Below are 22,144 nucleotides of genomic sequence, written 5' to 3'. Positions count from 1 at the left end.
ATACTGGATTGGGTGTTGATGAGCCATTAATCCTGTCTGGCTATTGATGGATGCTCCTTTGTTGTAACTGAAAGCTGGTTGTGGATGTTTCAACTTTACAACATATTTCAGTAATACAATAGCAATACTACATCACTTCACATATAATGATAACACACACAATCCAACAGGATATTAATGTTCATCGGATCAAGACTTTTAAAATGATACTCCACAAGGTATACTTTGTACAAAACATATTATAACGATAAAACAGTGGTGAATATGGGGGTTCTAGGGTGCTACGTTGAGGTACAGAGTATCACAATATTGAAGTTTATTTTTAAGCATTTTTTATTTTTATCAATTTAAATTTTCATAGTTATGGGAAATTATGGGGAGGTCAGACAATAGGGAAGGTCAGACAATCATTTAATGACAGTACACATTGAGATTCAAAAAGTTAAAGCTTACAGCCATTAAAATACAAATTGTCATCACCACATGTCAAAATATACAAAGTAAATATCACTTAAGAACTCATTAGAGTTTGATTTATGTAGCATTTTTCTTACGATGCCTATTTGCATATTTTGATTATTATCGATGGAAATGTTTTTTCGTTGGTTTGTGTGTGTACAATTAAATTAATCTTTACTGGCACTTACTGATAAACATCTAATTCTTCCAGCCCCACACATATATAAGGTTGTGGGCGTGGAAAAAACTATATGGCATTTGAGACCTAATATGTGCTCACATAATTAAGGATTGTACCTTAATGTACCACAAGGGGGAAGCTTGCGCAATAATTTATATTTTGTAATTTCCTGCTGCTTTCTGAGCTGTAACATTTTCAAAATATACGGTTTTTGATATTTTGAATTAAAGAATTATCAGTGTTCCTATTTCTTACCAAACTTAAGTGAAACAGTTAAACTTCCGCGAAAGCAATATCAACAATATCTCCTCGACAAACAGATGCAAAGGACTTGGGTATCCTCTTTCTCAGGGTATGTCTATACTATTGAGACTATATTAGCATAACTCCATGGTGTTGATGCAGCCTACACCAACAGAACGGGTTTTTCGGTCAGTGTAGGGACACCACCTCCCCAAACGAAGTTAGCTATGTCAACGAAAGCCCTCTTCCATCAGCATAGCAGGGCTGTGTTTTTTCACACCTTTTAGTGTAGACTAGGCCTCAGTCCTGGACGGTGTCCTTTCTTCAGCTTCAACACCTGTGTGTGTTGCCATTGTACTTTGTGATCCATGTCACTTCAGGGGCTTGCATGCTTTAAGATCAGTGGTTGGAAATGGAAGAAAAGAAAAGCACATAACAGTTCTTCGAATGGCTTGCATGTTATATAACAGAAGCACCGTTGCTTCTGTTATTTCTTTTCAGTGTCATGTGGAAGTTTTGGAAAATCAGTGACGATTCCGCCAGGCCCATCGAGAGAAATTTGGGAACCCGGTACATCATGTTCACCAGGGCCCTAACCCCTCCCATTTCACTTTATTTACACAGATGTTACAGACTTTTTTGGGGAGAGGGGGGCCCTGAGCTCAGAGCTCCAGTATAATTATTTCCCTTTCCCTCTCTCTAGTCAGCACTGGATTCTACTATTCTAATTAAAAATTGTATTTCCTTTAGAATCCAATAACCATCATGATTTTAATAGTTTCCTATGGGAGATTTGTTAAAGAGCTCCAGAAAAGCTTTGCTCCATTGCCTTTTCACTTTCCTTCAGTTTTTAATGACACTTTGTAGTGATTAGCAACATGTTACTGAGTAAGAATTTGGATTGTCCGGAGGCTTTTAGTGACCCATAAACCTAGTGGACCAGACGCTTGGCTATAGCTGAGCAGCACATGGCAGAATTATGTGGGTGCGTGTAAAGGCATCCTCATAAAGCTCACTTTTGTACTTTCTTAATGCTCGGCGGGCTGTGTGTAGAATGGGTTCCCAGGCATAAATTATAGCAATGAAACAGCAACTGAGGATTGGTGCAGTTTAGGACCCACACTCCCTCTATGCCAGCTGAAGGGAAGAGGGTGTTGTAGGAGCCTATAGCACCGGGTTGATCCTCCTGGGGCTGGGTATACTGGTATGTGTCCCAACATATTTTGATATTTGAAGCTCAATTCTTTCTCTTTGTAAGGGACACTTTGTGAGGGACACTAAAAACTCAAGTATATAATCCTAATCTTTATAATCGCATGACATCAGGATTAATTGATTAGTATGTCATAAGCCCTCTTTAAAGGTGAACGAGTTAATATACAATGTACAGACTATTTCAACACTTTTGGGTCGGGTTTGGACAATTTTAATTTTCACCTTGGTCATGACACAGGCATATGTGCGCAGAGTGCGAAACTAAGGTCCCGGTCTCCCAAATGGTTCCATATGTCTGGACCTACGTGTTCATGTAGAGATGAAGTCAGGGGGGCTCTGTGTGGGCAGAGGAGGGGTCTGTCTGCCTGGAACAGCTTGCAGGAGCAGCACCTTATTGGGTGCAAAACTATTGCATAGGTGCTGGAACTAGGGCTGCTGGGGGTGCTGCAGCACCTCCTGGCTTGAAGTTGTTTCCATTATATACAGGGTTTACAGTTTGATTCAGTGGCTCTCAGCACCCCCACTATATAAACTGTTCCAGCACCCCTGTTAATAGGCTCATCAAATTTTAAGAGGCAAAATTTAATTGAATCTACCAGGATCCAATAAGGGGCAGTTTTTCCTTTCATTCTGTTTAGCAGCTAGGCTTGAGCAAGGAAGAGACTGAGAATGTTCATGGTTGTGCTACTACCACATTTTGAGAAGACTTCCCTCATTTGTATCCCTCCTAGCCATGTTCTTTAGAGGGATACTTCAACTTGAAATGTAGGAAGTTAAAAAAAAAAAGAGTTAAATTAGTTTCAGATACTGCCCTTGCTCTGAGTAACCCTGCCAACTTTTGTTTCCTTTTTTTTTAAATTATATTGTTGTATTTTTATTTAAATATTTTTCTTTCTCTTATTACTGTATGAAAGAACCCCACAAACGGGGAAGGAATGACTTTACTCTCATCCTCCCTTTTCTCCTCTATTGTTTGTAGCTGTAGTTTGTCTTCTGTCAGATTGTGCTATAACCACTTCAGGGAAGGGACCCTGTCTTCCTATGTGTCTGCACAGTTCCTAGAGCAACTGGACACTAATCATGATTGGGGCCTATTTCATTTCATGGCCTCGCAACACCACCACATTTGAGGCATTCAGATTGTATAATGATGGATATGGTATAAGAACTGAGACATGCCCTTGTAACCCCATGTCTTGGTTATTTTAATTCCTTACTAGTAGCGTTTCCAGTGCTGCTTCTGCATTACTTTTAGCTTGTTTGGAATGCAGCAGCACATTTACTCACTAGTTCAATTATCTTTCTGTGGCATCAAATGTATTCAAATTAATGAAGTAAAACTGCACTGTTTTTAAATCCAACAATCCTTTAATGCCTCCAGAGCCCTCACACAGCAGTGTCTGTTTTTGCTAGAATTGTTACATGCAATATCACAAAACAAGAATACTTTTTACTTTCACTTTCCAGGCCAGCCTATTTCTAACTCCCCCTGCAGTGCTGAACAAGTGAGGGAGGGGCAGTCATTATGGAGCTATCTGCAATCTTCAGTTGTTTTTTTTTTTTGACTCTATTGATTTTTATGCCTCTGTATTATTTGAAAAAGTCACCAATGTTCTACAAATGTAGATTAAAAAAATCTGCTCTGCTGTTTTTCTCTGTTTCACTTTCCTTCCCATACAGTTCACCGACTACCATCATACAGGGTTTGGTGTCAGTAAAGGGACTTGCAGAAGTTGTTTCTTGGACAGTTTAATCTTATTATTTGTATGGGTGATTTTTTTAAACCTGTCAATGAATGAATGATGAAATATATCATGGACGCTTAATTCTGCACTGATTGACACCCATGTAAAACCTTTTGCAACCAGTAAAATAAATAGACACCCACACATCTAATTGTATTGTCTAGTTTATTAATACCTCTGTCATATTGTTGGAGATCTCTCTGTTAACTGGAGAGGCAAAGCATAAAGAATATGTGCCTTAAACTACCTCTCCTCTATTAAGCAAAAGTAATGATATAGGACCAGATTCTGCCATCTTTACTGGGGCTGAGGTGTAGGTGCTACTCAACAAAAGGTGGCAAGTTTGTCCCATAATAATTTCATTTGTAAACACAGCATGTGCTGTACAAGAATAAACCTATTCCAAAGCAAAGAAAGCACTATTAAGAATATCCTCCTAAATGCGCCCGTGTTCAGAGCTGATAAAAAGAGGGGTGAGAAGAGGAAATGCATAAAAGGCCAATAACAAGCAGAATAACACACAGGAAGGGAGGCAGGAGTGTCTAAGAGTGGCCTCATGTTTTTAAAAGCCTTTCCCAAGTGCATGTTTTGATTATGTGAACCAAGATCCTTGGGCTAAAGGATCACATCACCAATGGCAAAAAATAAAATAAAATAAAAATGCAGCAACTAAGGGATCATTGCGCTGCTAAGGCCACAAAGCGAAATAAGGTAAGAATAAAAGTAAGACCATGGTCCCATAGATAAGTGCCACACGCAGTAAACTGGAGTTGATTGTAACCTTACTAAATGACCTCTTGGAATGTCCATTCAAAAGCTACTCCCAGGCGCCCAATGTTGTGTGTCATTGGGATCAAAGATCCTTCCTTGTGTAGATTTCAAATCGGCTGTAGTCAGTATATGTGTCTCTTCTTCCTCTGGAGGGAGACACAGGCCAGCTTTTGGCTTTGGGTTGCCTCTGTCCCTCTTTCTGCTGCAGCCACCCGGCGCGTTGGTTTTTCTCGCAGCAGCAATACAGCTGCTTCTTCAGTGGCTGCTGGGGGGGGAGGGGGGGGGAGAGGCAGCCCAGCCCTATCCTATTCAATACCATTTTACTCCAAAGCTCACCCAGGAGCCCCAGGTTTCCTGGCTATGAATGGGCTCTCTCCCAGTCTGAAGGGATTTCATTCATTCATGAATTGGTTACAATAAAGAAAGGCGGGGAAATCTCCCTAAAGAGATTGGTTTTAAAGGGGAAACCAACTCCACGCTCATTTTTCTCCCAGCGGTTGGCGTTCTAGGGAGTTGCAAAACTGGGTCCGAGTGGATTTTTCGTTTCCTCTACTCATTTGTGTCTCTATTTATTTGTGTTAACCTGGCTGCTTTCCCCTTTCTTCTGAAGGGAAAGAAACGACACACCTGCTTGGTGCTTGGACCCGCACCCTTTTCTCCTGGGTGGTGACTGTGTGTGGGTGCTGGAGAAGAGAGAGAAGATCTAAGGCAGACATACAATTCAGCCCACGATGTGCATGGGGCTAGTTAGTCTCTCCGAAACTCTGGCGGTAGGACTCCTGAAAAGGCTACCAGCAAGACAGCGGCAGCAGCACCGCCACATTATCTATTAACTGGACCTTAGTTCACAGCTCGGACATATCGGGGGCTGCAAGAAGGATCGAGGAGCTGGGGCAGCAGTGGGGAGATAAACATTGGGGAGGAAAGGACCATCTCCCGTCTCATCAGGACGTGCCTGGCTTGAATTTATTTAAAGCCCCAGCAGCTGCCTCAGCTTGTCTAAAACAATCCCACCACAGCCAGCCAGCAATCTGGAGAAGTACGTGCGGGCTGATTTTTTCCCTGCAGGTGAATCTCCTGCTCTCCAATGACCTTTCCCAAGAGGGAGAAGGAGCGAGGCGAGAGGGGGCAAAGTCTTGCTGTGTATTAAAAGCAGACCAATCAGAGGTGGAATAACAGAGGGGGATTGCTGCAGGACGCGGTTAATTTTGCTTCCTTCTCTGCTTGCAAGGCTGGATCGGGACCTTCACTGATCTGGCAAAGGGGCGAGAGCGGCGCTGTCCCTTTTTAGCAGATAAAACCTACATCTCTCCTTTATAAAAAATCCTTTGATCACTTTTAAATTGTGCACAAGAAACACCCCCCCAACCTCTCCCTCCAAAGCCCCCTCTCCCCCCTGCACCTGCTTGCCGGATCCCTGTTTTATTTCAAGATAAAATCCGAGAGGAGGGGGGGAAACCCCCACACAGCAAATTTAAAACACTCCCCCACCACCCCGAACAAATTCATGCCAGTGGATGCCGGAGGAGGATTGGGATTTTGTAAGCGATGCAAGTGCGATAAGGCTGGAGTTTCCCCCCGGAACCTGAAGGAGGATCGCTAGGTGTTTCCAAAAGGAAGCGGGGCTGCAGGTAGGTGAGAAGGTGCCAGCTCTCTCCAGATGTGACAGGGCTCAGCCAGCTGCAGCTCCTGCTCCCAGCTCTCAGGCTCCCCAGGTTCCCCCCCCCCCCGTACAGTTTTGTTGTTGTGCGGGTTTCGGGTGAGTGTAAAGGGAGATCCCCCCCCACACACACACACACTCTGCTAAATTGTGGCGAGCTCCCGGCCCTCGTTTTGTCTTGTCTGGACCCTTGGTGAAGAGAGATGCGGGAAGTATCCAGTCAGTCACTCTAACATCAGATCAGAGCTGGGCGAGGAAAGAGGTAGAGGGGAGAAGTTCTAGTGAATTGGGGGGGGGGGGGAGGAGAGATGAGGGTGAGGAAAGGTATTTAAGTGAGTCGATTATTCCAAGTCCTCCTCCCCGGTACAAAAAAGTTCAAGAAAAGCCTGTTTTGATTAAAGAACTGTTTTTAATTTCACTCCACTTTCTAGTTCAGTTCTGGTTTGTAAACTTATTGGACTCCTGATAAACAGCCCAGTGATGCACTAATATGGATCAATGAGATGTGTCAGGTCACTTCTTTGAATTCTCCACATTCTGTCCATTTTTGATTATTTAATCCTCCACATTTCTGCAAAACGGTGGACATTTTAGTAAGACTATCGGGTTCTCTACGTAACTATTTTCATAAAGAGCGCGGCTGATAACTTCCAGAGCCCCATATATTGGGAGATGTATTTTGTTTGGAGACAGATCACTCTATTGGATGGCTTAAGGGAGAGGTTGAAGAATGAATCGTTTGAGGAATAGTTTAAAAATGGTCTATATAACGTATGGTTTATGACTTCAGTTCTTTCTCTGTAAATGTTCCTCAAATCGTGGTATCTAACCTGAGACATTTCTTGCCCATATGTTTTGCTTGTTTCTTTCCATTTCAATAAACTAGTTTAACGGCTCAATAGCGTTTTATCTGTATTCTGTTTCATAGTGGGAAGGTTCTTCCCTCCACCCCATTGTACTTGTGCAAGACAAAGTTTTTTAAAATATCTGCTTTATTTCCTGTTAATCTAAGTGTGGGATTAGACGCACAGGCTGTATATGCAAAGCACAAAGAGCAGCATCTTTCAGTGCCCTGCTAGGAGCAGAGTTGTCATGCTTATCTCTTTTATTCCTCATCCTTACCAGGAGCTTAAACAACTGCCTGAAGAACTTTGAATTAATATATATGTGTAGTTACAATGGCCTCTTTCCACTCTTTGCTTGGAGAGTATTAATTTGTTTTAAAAAACAACTGTATAACCCTCCACAATAATAAATTTTGGCTTTGTAATTAAGAAATCTTGCCTTGACCCCTGAAGAACTGTTAATTTAAATAATAAACAAATGCAGCCCCATAAAACATCCAGGGTGTTAGCGTCTTCTGACAGCACTGTATAAATTTAAATGACTATTGACTAAATGATAATTATCTGGTTGCTCTTTCTTACCACCTGCTTTTAGACATTAACATTCAGACTGGTACCAATTTAACATTTTAAAGCTACTTTATTAGGTGATACAAGCAAATTAAAAATAGTAATGTAAGATTCCTTTATGGAGCATAACATAAAAAGCTAAACAAACTAAATAGTCCTGTCCCACCAGGAAATATGGCTTTAGGTAAACTTGAGAAACATGACCTACTTCTAAGACAATTTTTAAAAGGGGCACAAAGGATTTATTTATTATACTTGTTTGTCGCAGTAACATTCCAGTCACTTTACACTGTGAATATACCTATGTATCTAATCTTAATAATTTCATAATTGTTCAAGTAACAGTGGTAAAATAATTCAGCTAAAACTCAGTTTTAGATATTACTTACACAGCTTTGATATTGTATTGGTGATGTTCACCTGAGCATCTATTTTTTTCAGTTTATTGATGCCCTGACTTCCCAAGCTACAATACTGTTCTTACTGTAAATGTAAACTATTTCAGTATCATGATTTTAGTGGAGGGGACTACAGTGATCACTCATTTTGTATTAGATCAGTCTTGCTATTCACGACATATTTATACTGAATCCCATGTATTATCTGAGCAGGAGGATTTTGAAAGAATGAATTTAGATATGCTGTCTAGTTGATAGGTGATTTTGAAATAAAATCTTGATTCCTGTCATACTGTTTTAATCAGCGAATGAGAGCTAATCTAGCACCTTATCATGTATTTGACATATAGTGTAACGTTTTTGCACGTCTCTTCAAGAGCACCAAGGGATTTCACTTTACACCTAGGCACAAGTCATGCAGTTGATAGTGCTAGTGGGGACCATAAGCAGAATTAGTGGAGTTGAGAATTGTAATATGTATGTAGACAGATAATACTAGAGAGATTGTTACAATGGCAAATTGCAGATTGAAGATTCATTGAGCCTCATTTAGATTTATGCTAAAGCAGATAGGCCACCACATTGCTTTGAGATTGCACAACAGCATTTAGTAGCCATCAACTTTCATAATTTAATCAGTGGAGCTGATAGACTGACTGTTTTCAAGAATTAATACATTGGTTTTCCTTTTATCTATTAAGTGAAAGAGACTTCTGCTAAAGGAGCTCTTTGCTAACAGTCTGTGTAGCTTCTGGTGGGCACAAAATATCTAGGCATTTTTCAAATATGAGTGTCACCACATTTACATGCAATATTTAATGGTGTAATTCTATCTTTCTTCTGGAATGTATTATTGCCTACTAGTAACTGTGTAAAGCATAATAGTCAATTAGAAGAAGATTAGTGCTACATAATTATGTGTTAGGTTTGACTACAGGTAATAGTAAAATACTAAACATTTGTCAATCTCATGCACTCATCAGTGACTGTGGAAACTAGGAAATCATATAATTTACTAGTCATATATAAAATGTGACCATTGTTTTGAAATTTTATTTTGAATGATAGTTCTATCAGTGAGCAAACAGTTGTATGCCTCTCTTTTAAGTTGTGCTGTATTTTATTAGAAGTGCCTCATTAAGTCACATTATTCTGCAGCTGCTTGTTCATTGAAAATTCAGATAAGAACAGGGAACTTTATTCAGCACTGCAGCACTGTGTGTGTGTGTTTGCTAAATACTAAAAGTTGAAGGAGGGAAAAAAAATCTTCCAAGATCGCCATAATAGGAACATCAAGCATATTCTTTTCTTGTGATCTATGGATGGCATTTACAAATGCAATTCATCAATGTATTTATTAATCAAATATCATCAAAACAAAGAAAATAAATTAAAGCAAACAGACTGCATGCCACTGTGAAGGGCAAAGAAACTAAGGACTGCGAAAACCAATTAATTAATGTTGGTTCTCATATTTACAATCTATATTTAGTCATCACATTTAAATGAAAGGCAGTACTGACATGTCCATTGTCTCATAGCCATTGATTTTGTAAAATTGTGTAATTCTGCTGGAAATGGCATTTCATTTGAAAATACAGGTACTCCATTCCATTTTCCCTTTGAAATAGGGTTCTTAAAAAATGGAAATAAATGTTGTGCTCTGATTGAGGGCCTTTTTGTTATATTCATCAGCTTCTTCTGGATATTAAAAAATACAAACGTATTCTTTGCATTTTCAAATAATGGGGCAGCTTGTCAGCCGGTGTAAATTGTCATAGCTCCATTGGAAGCTATGACAATTTATACCAGCTGAGGATCTGTCCCATTATCTCTAGATATAGAACATCGTTAAAATTTCACTTTATTTCTGAGGATATTTTAGGTAACAAAAATGTAAATGCAAACAGTTCCATTTTGGTTTCCTTTGTAGAGATGTATCTGTTTATTATTGTTGCTTACTGGCTGTACAATATGGAGTTCAATTTATAGAGCGTTTAAGCATTAAACTAACCTATATGTAATACATTTTAAGCATAAACCTCTATATTTGAACACAAACTACAAACATCATTTAAAAAGAGAGGACTGCCCATGGAGCTGTGCCAGTTTACTCCAGCAGAGTATCTGGCCCAAGTATTTTGTTTTGTAAATCACAGAAATATGTTTGTATTTAAAAACCCAAGTTAGGTTTGCAAAACCCAGCTACATCCAATATGCAGACATAATGTCAGCTGGTAGCCACATTGCAAATGAGACCTTAATTACTTGGGAATATGGTGAATGGTGACATCACCAATAACAATCATTTCATTTGGCTTGTAGCCATTTCCTTGTGTTAGATAAAGCACAGTAAAGCTGGGATTTCTATGCTCTAATTCTGCACCTGGTCATCTCCAGCTATCTTTTTATCACTATGTACAGTCAGTTGTCTATCAAAGGAAAACAACAAAATAATCATGTCAGCCGAAAGCACTCTTCCATAACAGCAACGCTTTCTCACTTCCACAGATATACAATTCAATTCATTTTTATATAGCTCCCTTCCTGAAACGTATTTCAAAAAACACTTTGGAGAGAGAAAATAATAATGTGATCATGCTTCACAGTAGTAATTATGGTGGGACACTGTACACTTAGATAAAATGGAGACAAGTAGCCAAACACGCTTTTTCTTCTTTTCTGGTACATCAGAATAGTTCTCTGCAGAATGCTTTGCAACTGTAGCTGGTGATGGATGTAAGATTTGTCATGCGGTTTATGGAAAATGTTTTCTATGGACTTGATCCTGCAGACTTTTATTCATGCTAGCAGATTGCTCACATGAGTAAGCAGTTGCAAGAACAGATCTTTTATCTGAAGCAGTATGGAACCAGTCACCTATATAAATGCATGTGTGTGAGCTGGGAAGAGGGTTAGTTAACCTCCTGTTATAAGGTTATCAAACCTCATAATGGCTACTATGTTAATAGTTTCTGGTAGCTGCAGTGGACATGTTATTTTTGACCCTCATAATGTGAATCACGAATATAAGTCTGTTAACACCACTGTGCCATTGTGAATAGTCTTTTGTCTTATGAGAATCTTATTTAACAATACCAAGGAAAGGACAAACTATGAACTATAATGTGCGACAATACTGACAGCTTTTTGGAAAGGTGGACAATGAGTAAGTCTCTGAGTTTGTCACAGAAGTCATGGATTTTGTGACTTTCCGGGACCTCCATGACTTCTGCAGCAGCTGGTGCAGCTGGCCCGGGGGCTGCCTGAACAGTTTGGGCAGCTCCCAGGCCAGCTACACTGGTTGTTGCTGGGGCAGTCTCGGGCCATCGCATCTCCCCCCCCCCCCAACCCCCGGCAGCAGCAGGAGTTTGTGTGTGGGAGGGGGCTCAGGGCTGGGGGTTGGTGTGTAGGAGGGGGTGAGGGCTCGGGGTGGGCTCCCTGGAAGCAGCAACATCCCTCAGCTCCTAGGCAGAGGTGTGGCCAGGCAGCTCTGTGCACTGTCTCCTCCTGCAGGCACCACCCCCGCAGCTCCCATTGGCTGTGGTTCCCGGCCAATGGGAGCTGTGGAGCTGGCACTCGGGCAGCGCGCAAGGATGCCTGGCCATGCCTCTGCCTAGGAGTTAAGGGAGGGGAATGTCATTGCTTCTGGGGAGGCGTGGAGCCAGGTAGGGAGCCTGCCAGCCCCACCAACTGCACACTCCCCCCCTCCCCCCCCCCGAGCATCAATGCGGGTCCTGGGCTGTGCGCTGCCACCTGCCCCCCAGCACCAGCATGGGTCCTGGGCCATGCGGTGCCCCCCGGGCCACCCCCTCACCCCCAAGTTTTAGTCAAGGGTATATAGTAAAAGACATGGACAGGTCACGGGCCATGAATTTTTGTTTACTGCCCGTGTCTTGTCTATGACTTTTACTAAAAATACCCTTGACTAAAATGTAGCCTTAGTGATGAGAATCTTCACCTATTTGCACTAATGACAGGGATGGCCATATCAAATTGCTGAACTCTGCAAATTAGCAAGTGGACATACACAACAGAAAAAGAGTACTGGACATTTATATGAACAGCAAGAATTTCATAGTTATAATGGTATGTATTAAGATGTATGTTTTGTAAGAGAGAGAAATTCATGCTTTGAGGCATGAACCAATGTCTAACTTAGAGGGGGTTAGGAGGAAACTTTGCCTGGGGCAGGTAATCTCATAACGACCTACTGCAGGGTTTCTTGCACCTTCTTCTGCAGCAGCTGGTTGTGGCCACGGTTGGAGACAGAATACTGATCTAGATAGACCATGGTCTGATCCAGCATGGCAATTTCTTTGTTCCCAAAATGCAAGGAGAATGCATCACAGCTATGCTTTGTTCATTGACTTAGTAAAACTGAACAGCAATTGTCTAATATGTGATAAGGTCTTAATAATATTTTTAAAAACTCTATAGTACATTTATTTATGTCTTAGTAATATGCAGTCTCACAACAGCAAGTTTTGGGGGATCCAGGAGTAGTTTGTTAAAACTATGTTCTGTGGTTACCGTCACAGCTGAGGCTTTTTAGGAATGTACCTCTGTGCAACCTAAGATCTCAGTTTGGCCCTTTGAGTTCTAAGCTGGACCATACTTCAGAGCAAGATATTGTATCATTACATGTAATAGTGTAAAATACAAGGGAATGGTGTCTTGATGGCTCAGAGGATAGATAATGTGATTCAGGGCCTTTCCCATTTAGGTCACTACCTGAAATTTGGACCAGGGCCAGTAATTACTGAAAGTGAATACCATTTGGAAGTTTTCTGGTGGTTTATGTGAAATGAGCTGATGGTCTCAGTCCAGTTCCTATTGATCCAATGTCCAGATCATAAAAAACACAAATGCGATTGACAAAAATGGCATGCTTGCTGTTGATGGCCACAGAGAGGCCAAAGATTGAGGCCTTATCAACCAAAGCACTTAAACACGTGCTTTGCAAGTGAATAGTCCCCATTTGACTTCAGTGGGACTGCTTGCATTCTTAAAGTTAGGCATGCACTTAAAAACTTTGCTGAATTGGGGCCTATACATGTATGCAGACTACACTCTTGCTGCTTAGTGACCAGGGTTGAGGCACATTGTTGGGATGTTATTCATAGGTTCCAATGCCAGAAGGGACCATTGTGATAATCTAGCCTCACCTCCAGATTTTAAAGACAGAGGACCAATCTCAGTCTTTGTGAGGGGTTGTCCAGGATTTGAACCAGGGATCTTTCTTACCCTAAGAAAAAATCATACCCTTAGACCAGCGGTTCTCAAACGTCATTGTACTGCAACCCCTTCTGACAACAAAAATTACTACACAACCCCAGGAGGGGGGACTGAAGTCTGAGCCTGTCTGACCCCACCACTCCAAGCGGCAAAGCTTGAAGCCCAAGGGTTTCAGCCCCAGGCAGGGGGCCTGTAACCTGAGCCCTGCTGCCTAGGGCTGAAGCTGAAGCCTGAGCCCCGCTTCGGGTGGTGGGACTCGGGCTTCAGCTCTGGTCCAGGACCCCAGCAAGTCTGATACCAGCACTGGCGACCTCATTAAAACAGGGCCATGACCCATTTTTGGGATCCCAACCCACAGTTTGAGAACCTTTGCCTTAGACCAACAAGCCGTTGAGAATCTTGCACTGTTATCCAAGCTCCGTGGATAAATGCACGACTTAAATTCTCCATAATCCATCAACGACAAATATTACATACACTTACATTTCAAACAAAGATAGAAATAAAATCTAAGCAGGCTGTAATAGCAGATAGTTTTAGAAGGTTATATTAGCTACCCAGGCATTTTAGTATTACAAACTACAAATATAGTTGTCTTATTGTTCAAAAGTGATGTCACTAGTGTAGAAGTAGAATAAAATGTCACCATCTGAGATGGTATACAAGATATTGATATTCTCACAAAAAATGAGGTCATATTTAGAACTTAATTAGGAAAAAAATTGGTTACAGTATTCCAGCAAGAAAATATCAACATGACTGCATTCCGGTACTTATATTTAACTTGTTTTGAGACCCATTTAACTGTGTATTTTAACAAAGAAGAGCCCAGCTGTATATAAGTTAAGGCTGTTAGTTTTATCTTGTGGTCTGGTGATAGTAACAAATAAGTAAAGATATTGTCTTTTGTTTTATGATGTTATGAGAACCCAAGGAAAGACGCGTTGTTAATATGCACTAATGCAATATACAGTATATTCAGATATGGTTATTATAGGTAGAACTGGTAGTGCTATTGATGGTTAAAATTGACCAACACCTCCCATTTTAAGATCCTGTTTTTGTGTATATAAACTGGAATCCTAGGCTCTCTCTTCCCTCTGGATTTAGATAATGTACCACCTTGTCAATGCTACAGTTATCTGGTCCTTGATGATTAAGAGGTGGCACTGGTGGCCAGGGGAAGGACACCCATCAGCTGATTTTTGACTGTGGTGGACCCCAGACTGGGGAAGTTTTGTTATGTACAGATATATACGCACACTCATGGCAACTTGCTTTTTATTTTCTGGTTTCTAAAGCTTATCTTTTGTTGGAAATACTCTTCCTGACGGTACCTGTGTTTTGATTCTGCCGAGTCATTTCACAGCTCAGACACCAACCAACAAAAGGAAGAAATACAAAAGATTTCTGAAACTTCCACTTTTAGATGGTTGGCTCTCCATCTTTAAATCTGAACCTGGTCACTGCTGCACATATTTCCCTTCGTGCTCTTATATCCCTGTAATAGTTAGGTACAATTGCGTAAGGAAAAAAAAACAAGAAGGAAGCTGAAGCTTTACCTTTGCCATTCTTAGCTTCTTTCTGTTTGAGCATATGTGGTCTAATGTTTTGGAGTTTATCTCCACTATAATTAGAGACAATTTGGCTTTTCTCAAGCATTTTGCTATTATACATTTTAAAGCTCTCCTAAGGTTTGTGTCTACTGTAAATACATATTTGAAATCCACTGAATACACTTTTAGGCTCTGATTTTTAAAAAGCATATTATTTACATCACCTTTAGTGCAATAACATCCATCAGTTAATAGATATTTTGGTCTGCAGAATAATCTTGAAATTGTCTATTATTTACCTGATAAATGGTAAAAGTTCTGAAAAAAAAAACTTTTTGTAAAGAAAGTGCTGACGCAGCTATAACTAGAATGGCATGAATGTATGGTATGTCTTAAAAATCTAGTCACCCTCACCATAGCTATCTAAAACTCATCATACTAACACACACTTTCCTCTCTTCTCTATCACACCATCCAACCACCCATTATCTAATCTCTTCTGCTCTCCTTGCCCTTCCTTTCCTCCTCACTGTTGCATAAACTCACCTCATCTGCATTGGCGTCATATGATCTTTCTGAATGTCAAGTAAATACAGTCTGCAGTCAGCAATACCAGATTGCTTTCCTGCCAAAAAAGTTTTTTTTTTTATGCCATGACCCATCAGCTCAGAGCAAGCTGCAAATGATTCTGATTCCCAAATTTTCAATATATTTTCTATTTAATGAGCTATGAAACATTATGCTCTTTTAATGCATTACTGAATAACTGCATTCCTCCTGATAATTATAACTTTAGAATGAAACAGTTAATTTGAAACCTACAAGAGTAGTAGCATTATTTGGCTATTCTTTCTCCATATCCATCCTCTGGGGATTATCTCATTTGAATTTATTTATATGCTGAAACTCTGAAGACCATTGTATCAGTACAACAGCCACAAGTTGTATCCGTACTAAAGAAAAGACTATTCCAGATGCTATTTTAACATCACCCAAAATGAAAACGGTTGTCTAAATTATTTTGGCCTCGAAAAGGTTAAAAGAATCATTTTTTAGAGGAGAATATTTTTGAATAACTTAAGATAAACACCATTGCAAGTAAATGTATACAAAATAAACTGTGTAGACACTACCATTTCTGTCAGTGTATAATTCTCATTTATTATTTCTCTGTTAATCATTTTAATAGAACAATTCCTCAAATTAAATAGATATCTAATTAAAAACTTAAGAAAATGTGTGGATGACTTAGTAGGGATGAGTGAATAAAACCATCACAGCTGATAGAATCTTTTTGATTGAACAAATACACAGCTGTAATATAAAGTAAAACTATCAGTTAGGTCCAGATTGTATAGCTCCATTATTGTGATAATTTATACCTATAACTCCATATAATTAAAATGCTTTGACTATATATGCATTCTGCAAACAGCATGATTTATAGTGAGTGCACCCACGCCCCCACCAATTCTCATCTCTTTCTTGGTCTTTTGGCTTCTCCCATTGTTCTTGCCCCTCACAGCCTATTAGTAACATAAATCACTGGAATAGGGCACCTTTGTCCATGGCCCTTGATCAAGACTAAAGCGGGGGAGTGTAGGTTCCAGAGACTCTTTGCCCTTCAGTGTCTCTCCTTAGGGGTACTGGGTTCTCTTTTCTTTGGAGACATCTGCAGTGAAGTTACCCACACAATAGTAAGCTTAATAAAAACAAGTTTTATATACCCCCCCCTGAGATAATGGAATTAAAATAAAAATGATGTGATAAATGAAGGGGGGTGTAGCTCCCTTTGATAGACACCCAGCCAGCCAGTTAGCTGTAAAATCCCTCTTGGTAGCTGTTTTCTGCTTGCTTTACCTGTAAAGGGTTAACAAGCCAACAGATAAAAGAAAAGGAGTGGGCATCTGACCAAAAGAGTCAATGGGAAGGCTAGAACTTTTTAAAATGAGAGAGAAACTTTCCCTTTGTCTGTTCTCTGGAGAAGCAGGGGCAGAGCAGCAATGCTATAAGCAGGAATGCTGTGAAGTTTTGAACCAGGTATGAAAAATTATCTTCCATACCTAGAAGGAATCGTTTGGATAGGGAATGTTTGAATTAGCTTGCATGTCAGACATGAGTGCCTGGTCCAGCCCAACTGCCCCCCCCCCCACTTTCCAAACCAGTTTCTTCCAGATATCTACTCACACAATATAGTATGGGGACTGGCTGCATTCTTTAGGAGAGATTGGCCATTGAGGATACAAAGACCATTAATGATGATTAATAGCACAAATGCTTAACTTCCAAACTCAGATCCCATTTCAGAGACTAGATTGTCTGGTTCTATTTGTGGTCAGGCCTCTTGTTAAACTTCTCCAAGCAAATATTTCTTTTGCCTATACACCTCTACCCCGATATAACGTGACCCGATACAACACGAATTCATATATAACGCAGTAAAGCAGCGCTCCGGGGGGGGCGGGGCTACGTGCTCCGGTAGATCAAAGCAAGTTCGATATAACGCGGTTTCACCTATAACGTGGTTATGATTTTTTGGCTCCCGAGGACAGCGTTATATCGGGGTAGAGGTGTATATATAATTTTTTTTATGGGCATAATCCCCAGACCCTCTGTCAGAGTAAATAACAGGAAGAATCTTATTTTGTGTATGAATGAAGGTGGGATGATAAGTACACTACATAAAACAACAAAAGGAATTGGTATTTCATACAACATATTCTGCCAGTATCCTGGTATTACCAACACCATTTGCTCAATAATCATGAGTCAGACTCTTAAAAAAACCCAAAAACTCATAACTTTTTAAAAGACAATTTGTGTGGGTTTAGGTCTGTGTTAACTTGTGAACTCCCTTTGCCCACCCCTAGTGTGTGCACATGTGACATTAGTGTTGCCAAATTTCCCAAATTTGGGTGAGGTGATGTTTGTCCCTGCTGCAGGAGCTCTGGCTGGTACTGGGCTTCTAACTTCTCCCCAACGTTCAAATTAATTCAATGTCTCCCCCACCGTCACATCTGCCTGTCCCCCAGCCCAGCAATTAATGAGGCACTCCCAGCCTCTACAACAGTTCTAACCCTGCATCTGCCTGTCCTCCCAGTCTCACCTCTGCTCCTCCTGTTGGTGTAGCTTCAGGGGTTCTTTACCCCCATCCCCCAGGCCTGGGGGGGAGTAGATGCAATGGAGTCGCTTTCTCCCTTTTCCAGACCTGGGGGGCGGGGCAGTTCCAGCTCCCCCTCTTCCCTTTTCCAGACTTGATGTTGCAAGGAGGGAGAGGGGAGGAGCAAAGAACAGAGTGACCCATTGTTCACAGGATGCGGGAGAGGGACAAGGAAGCAAGGCACCCCTGAGCTGCTAGGCTTTTTCTGCTCCTTCCTTCCCCTTCTGTGACAGCGGTATGGGTTGCTAACTCTCTTCTACTCAAAAACTCCTCTATCTGCTTCCTGCAGTGGCCCTGATTGGCGAGACTTCCCTAGGTAGTGGGGAAAATGGGGCAGGAAGTCGGAGGTATCTTTTGCCCAGGCAGGGCTGAAATTCAGGGGAAGGCTGGAACATCTCATGTCCTTGCTAGATTGGCTCCAGCCCCAGAAAAAAATCATGAGGCTATTGGAAGAGTTGGTTACACTGGTATTAAATCCCAGCATCAGAGTTTCAGCCAGAATCTAAATAATTATTGGTTCCTTCACATGAATATAATTGTCATGGGTGGGTTGTGGGCAGGCAGAACTACTAGTCAGAGCCGGAGTCCATAGTCACAAGGCAGGATCCCAGAGGCAGATGGGATAGGATACTAGGAGGTCAGAAGCAGGATCAAAACTGGAGATCAGGGGCCACAAGTCAGATGTGAGGAGTCAAGCCAGGTTGGGATGCCAGGAAATCAAGGAGCAGGAACAGGAAGCACAAGGCACAGAGCCCAGAACAAGGGGGAGCCCAGTTGTTCAGACCGCTTCCTGTGCCTGCTGCTTGGCCAGTGGACTAATGCCCCAGAGCAGCAATCCGACCTCAGAAGCAGAGCTTCACACTCAGGGTAGGCTTCATAGGTCCCAGGTAAGCCACTGAATCCAGTACAGGTCAAGGAACTGGTAGTCTAGTTTCTGACAGAGTCTGTCTGTGCAGAAGTGTTCTGTAGAAAGCCATATCTTCTGTCCTATGGTGTAGGCGGGGCCCTGTTGTCTATGCTTGTCTGCATGCTTTTTGTACTCCTCCTTTACCTTTTCAAGGTGTCTCTTCACCTCCTCTTAGATGTGATGGCTGTGTTGTTCTAGGTCTAAGGCAAATGGGTTGGGGGAACATATAAGTAGTTGTGGGTGAAATTGGGGTGATACCCATAGTTGATAAAGAAGGGGCAGTGGCTTGTGAATGCATGGTCTGCATTATTGTATGAGAACTCGGCATAGGGTAACAGTGAAGATCAGCCATCCCAATGATGGTTAATGTAGCATCACAAGTATCATTTTAGGATCTAGTAGATTCTTTCCATTTGGCCATTGACTAATGATGGATACCCCATGCCCTGAGTGTCCCTAAGACTCTGACTGCCAGATGTTGGGAATGGATGGATCACTTGATGATTGTCCTGTTCTAGTCATTTCCTTGGAAGCACCTGGCATTGGCCACTATTGTAAGAAAGGATACTGGGATAGACAGACCATTGGTCTGACTCGGTATGGCTATTCTTATGTTCTTATTGTAGGCAGAGGACAGGTGTGTGTGGACTCCTGGCATGAGGCCCTACATTTGTTAGAAGTAGGCACTAACCTGCGGCTCCCAGCCAGAGGTGACGTGATCTGGAAGGCCAGGAAGATGGTCCATGTTGTTCATCCAGAGCTGGGCAGTGTTGCCCGCAAAGGGTAAAGACACACAGGGGAATGAAGTGGGCCATCTTAGAAAAGCGATCTACCACCGTTAGGATGATTGTAAAACCACTGGATTCTGTTAGTTCTACCACAAAGTCCAAGGAAATGGTCTCCCTGGGCCAAGATGGGATGTCCAGAGGTTGGAGGAGACCACAGGATTTCTGGTATGGGTTCTTGGTACAGGCACACACCTGGGAGGAAGCTACACATGCTTTTATTATGGGATGCATAGGAGGCCACCAAAAAAAACCCCAAATGAGATGTTAATTGTCTCCCTAAATGTCCTGCCAGGGTGGAATCATGGGATGGTTAAAGAACTGTCACTCTTTCAGGTTGTGGGGGGAACATAAATCCAGTCTTTTACAAATGTAATTTCCCTCCCAGGTGTCTTGGGGTTGTCAGTTGATAGTGGCCAACTCATTGGGCAGAATTCCAGAGACAGGCATAGTGGATGAGTGTGAGCAAGTCCTGGCAGCAAGTCACATTGAGAAAACTATAGGACCCGAGAATGTGGGCTGATTCTGGGCTGGTTCCTGACTGGGGCCTTATGGGCCATAGTCATATCTTTGGGATGAGGCATCAGCCTTGCCACTTCTAGTTCCAGGGTGTTAGGTCAAGGTAAAGTAGGAGACAAATAGGACCCATTGGAGCTGTCATTGGTTTAGGACCTTGGCCCTGTACAGATACTCCAGGTTATTATGATTGGTAAACACTTTCCAAGTAATGTTGCCCCTCTTCGAAGGCAGTCTTAATTGCCAGGAGCTCCTTGTCCAAGATCTCATAGTTGTTCTCAGCAGGGATAAGCTTCCTCAAGTAGTAGGTGATGGGGTGTAGTATTATCTTGGGTCCATGCCTTTGTGAGAGGACTGCCCCAATCTCCCTACTATAGGCATCGGCTTCCACAATGAACGTTTGTGTCATGTTTGGGTGGGCCAGTACTAGAGCGGTGGTGAAGACAAGGTTCAGCTGCTCGAGTGCATGCTGGGCCTCGGGTGACCAAGGGAACTGGGTGTTTTTCCAGAGTAGGGCAGTGAGGGGTTCAGCTTGTTTTGAAAAATCCAGAATGAACTCTGGTAAAAGTTTGTGAAGCCTAAACAACGTTGTAGGTCATGCACATTGCGGGGTGCTGCTCAGTCGCAGACAGCCTGAACCTTGTGTGGATCCATCTTGATTAGTTCTGGGGACAGGATGAAGCCCAGGAAGTCAGTTGCAAGTGCACACTTCTCAAGTTTAGTGTAGAGACTGTGCTGTTGTAGTCTCTCCAAGACTGTGCAGATGTGAGTGGTGTGTTGGTCCTGATTATCTGAGAAGATCAATATATTACCTAAGAATACCACCACAAACTGTTCCAGGAAGTGTCATAGCATATCATTAATGAAGTGCTGGAATGTCGCTAAGGCGTCATTCAGTCCGTCTGTCATAACTAAATATTAAAAGCAGAATTCTGATGGGAGAGTGACCTTTTCTCACCAGTGAACGATGAGACCATGAAGGGTCAGCCAGGAGATGGCAAAGATCAGGGGAAAATGCTTGGAATGGATCATGCGGAATTGTCATATTTCTCTGTGTCCCTGAATAATGGCCTCCAAGGAGACAGTTTCCTTCAGAATTGGACCTGAAGACAGTGGGGAGCTGTCAGTAGTTTCAATCGTCTCTGGCATGGCCTTACATAGCAGGAAAAACTGTAGGGCCCGAGCTGTAGCTGCATCCGTAAAATTGTCATCTGCTTCAGAATCAATGAAGGTCTGTTGGAAGAGAATCTGTTGGGGTGGGGAGGGTCCCCCCAGGATAGACACCTGCAAATGGAAAAGCCCCTGGATGGGGCTCAGAGTGCATCTCACTAAGGACTAGGGTACGGGGAAGTTCTCTTCTCACAAGGCTCAGGCTGGTTCCCCCAATATGCTTGGACTGGCTTGTTTCCCCAAGCACCTCTGAGATTGTACTGGGCAGGCCAAGATATCAGGGAAACACAAGTGGTGTTGATGGTGTTGTTCCTTTTCTTTGGGTGTTAGTTGCTGACAAGTCAGATCAGCTTGTGGGTTCAGAAGGTGAAACAGAAGGTGAGATCATAGTATGTGGGTGGGAGGCTGCAGAGAACCTCTTTTTCTCCTCCCTTTGTTCTCTCAGCTGATTGTCTATGTGGATGTAAAGGTCCACAAGGGTGTCTAGCCCCATAGGCATCTTTGTTCTGACTATCTTAATAGCTAGGTCACATTTTCATAAAATTATTACAGCTCAAACCCACATTTTCCACCATAGCATACAAAGGAATAGATCAGAGGGGTAGCCGTGTTAGTCTGAATCTGTAAAAAGCAACAGAGGGTCCTGTGGCACCTTTAAGACTAACAGAAGTATTGGGAGCATAAGCTTTCGTGGGTAAGAACCTCACTTCTTCAGATGCATCTTG

At 42.0% G+C, this 22,144-nt stretch overlaps 1 protein-coding gene across 1 annotated transcript in view; it reads left to right on the top strand.

Moving 5' to 3' along the window:
• Nucleotides 1-4,957: 4,957 nt before the first annotated feature.
• Nucleotides 4,958-22,144, top strand: part of TAFA2 (TAFA chemokine like family member 2) — a 297,984-nt gene continuing 280,797 nt past the window's right edge. The window contains exon 1 of the mRNA XM_024205109.2: nucleotides 4,958-6,245. The gene's annotated coding sequence lies outside the window, so the exon portion shown is untranslated. The remainder of the gene's footprint in view (nucleotides 6,246-22,144) is intronic.

Source organism: Terrapene carolina, unplaced genomic scaffold (assembly GCF_002925995.2).
Source record: "Terrapene carolina triunguis isolate 2854851 unplaced genomic scaffold, T_m_triunguis-2.0 Scaffold68, whole genome shotgun sequence".
Lineage (NCBI taxonomy): Eukaryota > Metazoa > Chordata > Testudines > Emydidae > Terrapene > Terrapene triunguis.
The sequence above is the reverse complement of the archived record's forward strand: the minus strand, read 5'-3'. Positions and strand labels throughout refer to the sequence as shown.